This window comes from Mytilus galloprovincialis, chromosome 4 (genome assembly GCF_965363235.1).
Source record: "Mytilus galloprovincialis chromosome 4, xbMytGall1.hap1.1, whole genome shotgun sequence".
NCBI classification, from domain to species: Eukaryota; Metazoa; Mollusca; class Bivalvia; order Mytilida; family Mytilidae; genus Mytilus; species Mytilus galloprovincialis.
This window is the reverse complement of record NC_134841.1, coordinates 13,107,261-13,118,720: the sequence shown is the minus strand read 5'-3', so window position 1 is coordinate 13,118,720 and position 11,460 is coordinate 13,107,261.

The following is an 11,460-nucleotide window of genomic DNA, read 5'->3' as shown; positions in this document are numbered from 1 at the left end:
ATTGAAATGGAATGTTCACAATTAGGAAGCTGAAATCATCAATTATGGCGTAAAGTTTTCTTTTCTACCGACCCCTACGTAATAGTCACGTAAAGTTGACGGCAGCCGATTTGTTCTGTTTGTTTTTGACTCTCTTAATTAAATGTTTGTGTTTTTCTGTGATTTTTTTTTATCTCTGATTAAGACTATAGCAATGAAAGTGGTAACTTAATATGCATACGTTTAACTATTTTACATAGTCACAACTATGTGATTACTAAACTAATTATACAACAAAATTAAGAAGTTGTCAATAGACTTTCACTTAAACAAAACAAACAATGCGTGCTGATGTTACAGTAAATTTGTATAATCAGGGATTATGTAGAATCCTCCAAATTTACAATGTTGATTTGCAAAAAAATGATTTGTTGTAGAGTATTGTACCAAGTCAGGAATATTACAGTTGTTATCCATTCGTGTGATGTGATGGAGCGCTTGATTTTCCCATTTGAGCAGGGACTTTACTTTTTGAACTTTCCTTGGAGTTCAGTATTTTTGTGATTTTACTTTGTGCTTTTGATTCTGCAATTAATGTTTCGAAAGATTTTTGAATATGATTTTATAGAATACATTATTTTACTTTATTCAGTGTCTCTTCATTCTAGTTATAATGAATAACCCCTGACATTATGCATCATTCTTGAAATATTTTTAATTATATGTACTGACCAAAGTTACAAGTGACTTTACAGAATACCCGAATGCTTCACGAATTATACATAATCTCTTATCCTACAAATTCACTGTAAATTATATAATAAAAAAATAGAAGATAGGTTTAGAATAATGTATTTATAATTTGTTTTTTGTTCAGCTCAACAGTTTTCATATATTCAACAGGATGTATACTGTTTATTGACTTTGCACAAAAACGGACTTGTAAAACAAACGAAATACAAAAAAAAAAAGTATCACACTTTTGGTTTTGTATGTTTTAGCCTTAGATTTTGCCTTTTGACAAGAAGATTTGCGTTTTACATTTGCGGTGGAATTCGGTTCGTTTGTTATTTGACTTTGGTCGTAAAATATCATTGCAAATGCTAAATTACGATAACATTAAAGTAATTTATGATATTGATTTTGGTGACTATGTATTGTTCCTGTTGTAAAAAAGGGCAACATGTTAATTGGGTAGAAAAATAAAGTTTCAAAAAATTTATCTGCATTTTGATCTCTTTAATACCATTATGAAATTTTTCTGACATTAAAGCATATTTGAAGTGGTGATATTTCGCAAAAATGCTATTTGATGACATATTTCCATTAAATCAAGGTGTGTTATATGTCACACAACTGTTGGCTTTATCACACTTCGTGTCTGATGTTCAACAGTTAACTAGTCGAACGAATTAAATTGTTAACCATGACCAAAGTATACTTGGTCTCTGTTATTTCTGTTATATGCAGTTTTTCTCATTTTGGGAATACAATTAAAGATGAAGTTTACCCGCAGCAGAACCTGACTACCAAGTATGGCGATGGTGTATCTTTAGAACGGACAACCACATTCAGGGACGACTATGTTATATATTTTGAGCGAGCAACCACATATATGAGTGACTATGATGTATCTCCGAAAATCATCATAAAATACACCAATGGATATGGTGTGTCTTCATACTTGACCACACACAATATGTATGACTACAGTTTATCGTCTGCACCAATGTTGGAAACAAGTAAGTGTAAAAGCAAAGAGTTTAAAAATATTTCATTTCATACGTCACCTTAATCTGTCCTTACGTTTGTTTTTGCGATGTTGTTACGCTACAAACTGCAGTTTCAGTTATAGATGTTGTTGTTTTGTTAACGCTCCAGTATGGTTTTGAATATTGGTAACAATACAACAATACTTTATTGTAAGAGGGTTACACAGTCAGCTGTATAATCTATCTTTCACGAGGCCTTCATTAATACAAAGATAAACATGGTATACATTTGTATAATGTCCATTATGATAATAATGGTCACTATAACTTGATAAATAAATAAATGATGAAAAAATAAACATGACAAGATTATCAATATTCAATAATTTTGTTTTCAACAGTTTGAATTCAATAAACGATCTGCTATTTTGTACTTATTAAATCAACTTCATTGATATCTGAGTAATGCTTTTGAATGCAGCTTTTTTTTTTAATCAAATATCCTGTGTCAATGTACAATTATTTATCGTTGTATTTTGACATATTTGGAGTCAGTTCACAACGAGAATCGTTTTTGACATTTTTCAAAACTTTTTTTTTTATGTCTGTTTGTTTTGTTCACACATCGTCAATAAAATAGAATTTTGTGCGACTTTCATACTTGTCAGAAGTTAAGCTAGCTATACAACCAGGTTTAATCCCCCATTTTCTATATAAGAAAATTCCAGTACCAAGTCAGGAATATGACAGTTGATGTCGATTTGTTTGATATGTTTGCGCATTTGATTTTGCCATTTGATTAGGACTTTCCTTTTCTGAATAGAAATAAAACCCGATCTTCCAAATGCGAGGATAGCACACTAACCACTACATCGCCACATTATATAGGGTTTTAACTTCAGACCGTCACATTTAGCTATTATACACAACCTCACAGTTAGACATTCGCACTTCAGCGTACCCACCTACGCACTTCAGCGTATCTAACAACAATTTAGCGCCACAATGTCACTATCGCACTTCAGCATAACCATCGCAGTTTGGAGTACCATCACGGTTCGGAGTACCATCGCGGTTTGAAGTACCATTGCGGTTCAGATTCCTACATATACACGCAAGACTTTCGTTTAAAATAAAATCCCGTGTTGTGTCTAAATCGTAAGATTAAAATTGAGTATCGAAATGGGGAATGTGTCAAAGAGACAAAAACACGACCAAAGAGCAAACAACAGCCGAAGGCCACCAATGGGTTTTCAATGTAGCGAGAAACTCCCGCACCCGTGTTTAAGCTGGCCCTTAACAAAAATGTGTACTAGTTTAGTGATAATGGACGTAATACTAAACTTAAAAATATACACAAGAAACTAAGATAATGAATTATACAAGACTAACAATACTATATTTATATATAATAATGACCTTCCCGTATTTTATGTTTCCGACAGGTTTTCGGTATGGAAATACCTTAACCATGAGACCTCTTTTTATAGTTTCGACAAATGCCAGCACAGTGCGAGGAAATAACAGTGATGAAAGAGAAGGTAAAAAAACTTATAAGGTTAAAAGTAAATACATTGTATTATGGATAGATTCTAAAATATTCTAATGTACAGAATCATTTAACACATTGGGTCCTCAATCCTCTTCAACTTTATAATTGATTGGCTTTTAATTATTTTGATCTGAACGTCACTGATGAGTCTGTATTAAATTATAATCCTGGTACCTTTGATAGATATTATGACAAGGTTTAATTAACAAGTGTAACATACAAAAATAAATCATCTAACAATAAATGTTCATCGTTTAACGTATTGTTCACCGGCATCACGAATCTGTGTTGCTTGTTTATCCATGTCATAATCGGTAAACTTTGGGAATAAAAAACGAAAGTTAAAGGGCTGCCAAAATTATAGATCAATAATCATGGAATAAAATATGTTATTTTATTTGTAATTCACATTATTGATGTGAAATATTTGGATAAAAAAAGGCAACAGAGGGCTCGCAATCAATATGGTTTTTTTCTGCTGTCTTTTTGCCAATACATTTAGAAATACAATATTTGCATGCATTTTATTTTTGATTTTTCAGATCATTGTTTAAAAATCTACTCGAAGTGCCCTACCGGACTAGGATACTACCAAGTGGTATTGCCATTGGAACACTTAAAAACAGTTTATTTCGAGTTGGCAATAGTGGTGCAAATAAAATTTGCCAACAGTTTTGTCTTATATATATTTCAGCAAAAAGGGAATCGAACACCAGTCACTATTCTTCTTTCAGTTCTTGCTATATCTGATACTACTGCTGCAATCCTGATGACAATTCCAATATTCATCGCCTATCAAATATATGATAACCAAATCGATTACAGTTACATAATGCCTGCGTTGTATATGTGTGACTTTCCACAATGTTTAATATACAGTTTACTTAATGAGTTAAAATATACCTTCCACTTTGTATCAGTTCTTCTAACAACTCTTATTTGTCTACAAAAAACTGCAGCTCTTCTTTGGCCAATTTGGAGTAAGCGTCATCTGACTAATCATGTTAGCGTAATATTCTCTGTATCTACATTTATCTTTTGCACTTGTATTTTTATCCCAATTCTTTATCATTCGTCTTTAATTGAGAAGGTAAATGGAAGTTGTGATACTCAATCAATTAGTTTACGTCATGTATACCTGTATTTTTACACTTTAGTTAATGGGTGTTCCATTTTAGCGTGTTTAGTTGTAGTTTTTTGTACAGTTTATATAATATGTAAGTTAACAATCCGAAGACGAAACTTACCATGGACTGACAGCCCAGAGGTGCAGAAAAAAAACCGAATTTCAGCAATAACAGTACTACTTATTTGTGTGATATTTATTTTATCCGAGTCAATGTTTGTTGTCACCGTTTTACTTTTTACACTGACCCGTTTTAAGATAATCAAATCATGGATATTGTATGACACACTCAAACCATATACATGCCTCAGTCTAATAATTGGATTTTGTTTAAATTTCATAGTTTATATTGTAATGGGTAGACAAATTCGAAATAAATTAGGGATAGCATTAACAAATATTGTAAAATGTTGCAAATGTTGGTAGGTAGTGTGCTGGTTGGATTTTTTCTAAAAAAAAACCAAAACAGTTGACTGAATTTCAGCGAGACAACTTTATTATTTAACTGGTATTCTTTTCAAGTGAATTTGATATAGCGAGTTTTCGTGCGTGTCTTTATGGATTTACGATTCTCGATTTACGATGAAGTTGAATTTAAACAACATATAAAAAAAGCAAATCACAAAAATACTGAATTCCGAGGAAAATTCAAAACGGAAAGTCCAGAATCAAATGGCAAAATCAAATGATAAAACACATCAAACGAATGGACAACAACTGTCATATTCCTGACTTGGTATATGCTAAAAATGTCCGTATGGAAAGAATATTTGTAAATTAATTAGACAATGAATCAGTTTTTGGGTGAAAGATAAGAATTTGTAAAAAAAACATTTTTGAAGATAACGAAACCTCTTAAACTACAAGTAGAACTAAAAAGCGACTCTGGACGTCGTGCTAATGATGATCATTTTTGTTAAAAAAAAAAGGAAAACAGTTTCTGTAACACAAATTTGAGAAACATCATTTTTAGCTAGAATTTTAAGTTGTTGCAAGGCACATTTTATATATTACAAGTTGATTTCTCGGTTTTTTAAAGGTTCGTCGATCGCAATTTTATTCGTATGTAAATAGCAATCTTAAGTACATAAAAATCCCTCAGTGTTCGTTAATCAAAGGACCATGAAATTGTTAAGATATAAATAAGAATATGTGACATGAGTCTAAACTCTCCAGTCAAGGCACAATGTATTACATAAAAGGTAAACAATAGGTCAGTACGGCCTTCAACACGGACGCAGCATGGTTAAACTTTAAAACAGGCGACAACCCTTACTCTATAATGAAACAGTTGTGTAACATTACAACATAAACAAAACTCACTATCATATATCTGACGAGATGACATGACTGGATTAAAGAGTTGTCTGTATGACACTGTTTGTTCATCTTCTTTATCTTAATCGTTACGTGTATAGATATAATAAGATGTGGTATACGTGTCAATGAGACATATCTCAATCCTAGTCACCATGTGTAAAACAGACTGTCCTCTTCGATCCTAGTGGAGCATAAGATCGTCACAAGAATTCTCCATCCAGCTCGATCTTAAGCTGTTGTTTCGGCTTCTCCCCAGGTCAAGTCAAGCTCCTTTAGTTCTGCTTCAATTAATCGACGCCAGATTGTTTTAGGTCTTCCTCTTGGTCACTTTCCCTGGGGTGTTCATCTAAGAGCTGTCCTGATTATATTGGATACAGGCATACTGTGAATATGCTCCAGCCATCTGAAACGCCTCCGTTGTATTTATTTGAGCATACACGTGGACTTGGTCATTTCAATGAGATGTTCATTTGAGATACGGTTTGGCCAAACATTTTACAAATTCGCCTTAGACAAAAACTTGAGAGCGATTTCACATCTGTTTTTAATATTATCCAGTACTTACATCCATACAGAAGGACAGATTTAACATTGCTGTTATATAGCCTGGTCTTTCTTTGTCTGTTGTATTGCCGGGTTGGACTTTCAGATGGGTCGTAGTCTTTGAAATGCAGATCTTGCATTGGCTAATTTCTTTTTTGCGTTGGATCTTCTGTAGTACCAACATTTACTAGATAGGTAAATTTATCTACTTGTTGAATTTCTGTGCCCTCAGCTTTTAGTCTTAAGTTTGATGTTGTGCTTAGTCGCATTTCTTTTAGTCTTTTTTTGCGTTCAATTCTAGTCCAATTTGGCTTGCAGAATAGTTTGAGCTGATTTGTCTTTTCCTGCATATTGTCTGATTTTGATGACAGGAGTGATATATAATGCAAAGTCGAGGTCCTCTAGGGTTGTTAATGTGTACCATGTGATGCCTCTTTTCTTGTCAATGGCGGTCTTCCGCATCACCCAATCAATGGCAACCGGGAATATAATGGGTGAGATAAGTCAGCCCTGTCCTACTCCAGATATTACTTGTTGTTGATATCACAGCACATCGAAAGTTGTTATACAAGCATTTTATCATTGTCACGCTCTTTGGGTGGTACTCCGTATGATATAAGGATTGTCCAAAGAATCTCTCTGTGTAAACTGTCGAATGCCTTCTTGAAATCGATAAAGTTGATATACAGAGCTGCATGTCTTCCACTCTATACACTGCTCAATGATGTTCTTTAGGCAGCTCGCGGGTCTAAATATTTTTTTTCTTCATAAAGGATTTCGCTATATTTTTCTATAAATGAACTTTATCTTATACTTAATAGAAAAATAAAATAAAAAAATGGGGTCACAGCCATTTACGCTCACAATCTGCCTTCGAAAGAAGCATACGTTTTTGTAAAGGTACTTTTTTTCTGTTGAACTAATAGAAGAACTAGAGGTAATATCGAAATAAAAAAAGAGCTTAATTACAGAAATCGCTCAAATTTTACAATAGTTTAGTTTAAGTACAGCTTATTTGAAAATAATAATAAAACATGTAGATCACCGATGAGCTAAAAAAGATATTTCAATTTTAATGCAAAAAAAAAAGGGCATTTTTGCAAGAAAGGGAGATAATTTGAAGCTTTTTAAATGATATTAAAATTTTAAAAGTCATCTGGGGCCGAAACGAATTGTTTTTTTTAAATTTTTGAACCTTATGATAAAGTAACATCTAATTAAGTTATAAATGGCGGTCTTCCGCATCACCCAGTCAATGGCAACCGAGAATATAATGGGTGAGATGAGTCAGCCCTGTCCTCTTTCTAAATTATTAACATCTATTTTATCAGCAATCAAAGACGGGCTTCAAAGTTATTGTGAAACTGCCTATTCTAGAGGTGGTTTGAATCAGATGTGGATACTTAAAAATTCCAAAGATCTTTTAGAGTACATACAATCTAACTCTCTTTCATCTTGTAATAGTATTAAAACATTTGACTTTTCTTCACTTTATACAAGTATTCCACATTCCAAACTAAAAGACAAATTGAAAGAATTGGTATTGCTTTGTTTCATAAAAAAGAATGGCCAACGAAGATACAAGTATCTTGTCTTAGGAAGGGATAAATCCTACTTTTTTCAAGAATCACTCTGATTCAAACAAAAAATTCTCTGAAACTGACATTATCAAGATGCTTGATTTCTTGATTGACAACATATTTGTTACGTTCGGAGGACGTGTTTTTCAACAGTTTATCGGCATTACAATGGGAACGAATTGTGTCCCTCTTCTTGCCGACTTGTTTCTTTATTATTATGAAGCTGACTACATACAGGAACTTCTTAGGAAGAAAGATACGAAGTTAGCAATATCCTTTAACTCTACTTTCCGCTATATAGATGATGTTCTTTCACTAAATAATTCAAAATTTGGTGACTATGTCGAATGCATCTATCCCATTGAACTAGGGATAAAGGATACAACAGATACAGTTAAGTCGGCCTCATATCTAGACTTACATCTAGAAATTGCCAATAAGGGTCGATTGAAAACAAAACTTTACGACAAAAGAGATGATTTCAGCTTTCCAATTGTGAATTTTCCATTTCTAAGTAGCAACATTCCAGCAGCACCTGCATACGGTGTTTATATTTCCAAATTGATACGATATTCCTGTGCTTGCATTTCCTATCATGATTTTCCTGATAGAGGGTTGTTGCTCACAAGAAAGCTATTAAATCAAGAGTTCCAAATGGTGAAGTTGAAATCATCTCTTCGTAAACTTTACGGACGCCATCACGAGTTGGTTGACCGTTATGGAATAACCGTTTCACAAATGATATCGGATATGTTCCTTACTTCGTAACTACAGTCCCCTTCCCTTTCATAAATTTGACCTACCGAATTAGACTATTTACCGAATTAGTTATCTCATAAGCAACACGACGGGTACCACATGTGGAGCAGGATCTGCTTACCCTTCCGGAGCACCTGAGATCACTCCTAGTTTTTGGTGGGGTTCGTGTTGTTTATTCTTTAGTTTTCTATGTTGTGTCATGTGTACTATTGTTTGTCTGTTTGTATTTTTCACTTTTAGCCATGGCGTTGTCAGTTTGTTTTAGATTTATGAGTTTGACTGTCCCTTTGGTGTCTTTCGTCCCTCTTTTTTAATGGTCTTGGATTCATGAGATTCTGGTTCGTGTCTAAGGTCTCTCGAGTTGTGCTCTCTCCTAGTACAATCATATTGCTGCCTGTGCAGCTCGTCATCCTATGGGTACCTGCTGTTTGCCGATTTCCTGTGTTGATTTCTGTATGAAGTTGTTGTTTTATAAGATGGGGCTATTAACCTAAAGCTTAACCCCCCAACCTGGGGTTTTGTCGTTGAGGTTCCCGTCCTGTAGACCAATTGCCTTGCTGGACTGATGAGTGGTGATCTATCCAGTTTGTTTAAACTTCTCTCTTCTAGACAGGTTGCCTTACCTGGCTTACAACCCATATCTGGCTGACTATTTACCAAAAGCTTGGTAAAATGTGTAAAAGTAAACCATTATAGGTCAACACGGAGCCTTGGCTCACACTAAACAGCAAGCTATAAAGGGCCCCCAACAATTACTAGTGTAAAACCATTCAAACAGGAAAACCAACGATCTTATCTGTAAAAATAAAACGTGAAACGAGAAACACTTATGAATCTCGCTGCATCGAAGACCCATTAGTGACCTTCGGCTGTTGTCTGCTCTATGGTCGGGTTGTTGTCTCCTTGACAAATTTCCCATATCATTCCCAATTTTATCACATCAACAAACGACAATTACTATACACCAGATTGCTGACATAGCACAGGTATAATAATGGGGAACACTTTCAACCTTTCTTGATTTTTTGCGCAAGTTCTCATGGGAATTAAGGTTCATGCGGACTCTTTGGCTAAAATGGCCGTATTTTCACCTCAAAATTGACTCTGAGTACAGACAAACCTGCGAAACTCTAACAATTTTAAGGCATAGCATGCCCTAGATAAATAAATAAATAAATTTCAAATGTGTTTTATGTTTTAGAAAAATAAAAACTTAACGGGATATTGCAGTGCACTTTTTTTCATTCCTCGAGAAGGTGACAAAATAAACTAAATTGGGAAACAGGTTTAAGAACTTCCCCACAGGTAATAATTGAAGTGAACGATATTGATTGATATGGACAATAGATGGACAATATTTGTACGACTTTGCCCCCCCCGCAGACCTATAGAAAAACAGTACATTAAGTATTAGATAAAATATAAAGGTAACAAAGAAACAGGCCGGTAACAACCGTTGTAACCGGCCTGTTTCTTTTGTTACTTTTGTTTTTATCTGACTTGTACGACGTTTCAAGAAAGTAATAATACTTTTAGCAAGACTAAACATTTCAGAAACTTCATTTTTTTTTCAATTCCCTTCAACCGGAAAAAAAAATTCCGGAATCTAATAATTTAAAAAAAAAAAAAATGAACCATTTCAAGTAAAAGATGAATGTTGTACGCATTTTAGACTTTTTAAAATGCAACTTCGTAAAAAGGTAATGTATTTAAGAAATATTTTAGTGGTAAGTAAGATAAGTTAAACGTTTGATTTTTATCAATGAAACGGAAAGCGGAGAAAATCGCGCGTTTGTTGCAAAATACATGAATTCAATATTCAGTGGTGGAGTCGCAGGGGTTGGAACAACCCTTTTGTTGGACGATCAATGCATTTAAATGGCGACATAAAGTTGGACCCCCCCCCCCTGTTTTGTCCTGGATTTGGACCTGGATCCGCCACTGATATAAATTCGATAACAATATAAATGTATCAAAAGAATGAATTTCCTACTTCAAAAATGAATGAAATGTTTATGAAAAAAATGGATTTTGTCTTAATATTATATATATTCAGGCAAATATTTTGATTTTTTTTTAATTCATGCTCGTCTCTAGATCTCGTGGTGATCGGGATTAAACACGCGTTAAATTATGATCCAATCGCAGCTTACCGCCGAAAATTGATGACATAAGTTGATTGATTTTCTTCTAGATTTGCTGCTTATTTGGACGTGTATTACATGAACACTTTTCTTTTATAGGACCAATCGTGCATCTTATTTTTATTGAAATATACACGTCAGTATCAGCATTTCTTTACTTTCAGCGTTGTCCAAAATACTATTCATGTCCTTATATTGAAGAAAACATTTATCACGGTGGGTATGGTTGTCCTGCGAGAGAACGTTCTGTGCTGGTGATTCGGTCCTGACGGGTGCTGGTGATCAATGAAAAAATGTAAACAAAGACGAAAATGATGATTTTTTACATTTTCACTCATAAAAAATGGGAGAAAAAACAGTTGAGATTTTTCAATTTTGTTTCTTATGGGTTCATATATAAACCATTAAAAAGTTGACCATCTACACTGTTTCAGTAAGCGTAACACAAAAATGCTCATTTTCAGAAAATCTAGAACTGAAAAAATAAAACAAAAATGCTCATAGAGTCCGCTTTCTATACCGCAATCCACACGACAAAACTATTTTGTGAAAAAACATTGCAATTTATTAAAATTTAGCATTTTCTCAATTTATTCATGTCCTGATACTGTGCTGGTGGGTCCTGTCATTGTGCTGGTGGGTCCTGATACGGTGCTGGTGATTTTGGATATATATATATATATATATATCTTTATTTTTTTTTTTTTTTTTCTCACAAACCAAATTACAAAGGTATAGAGGATAA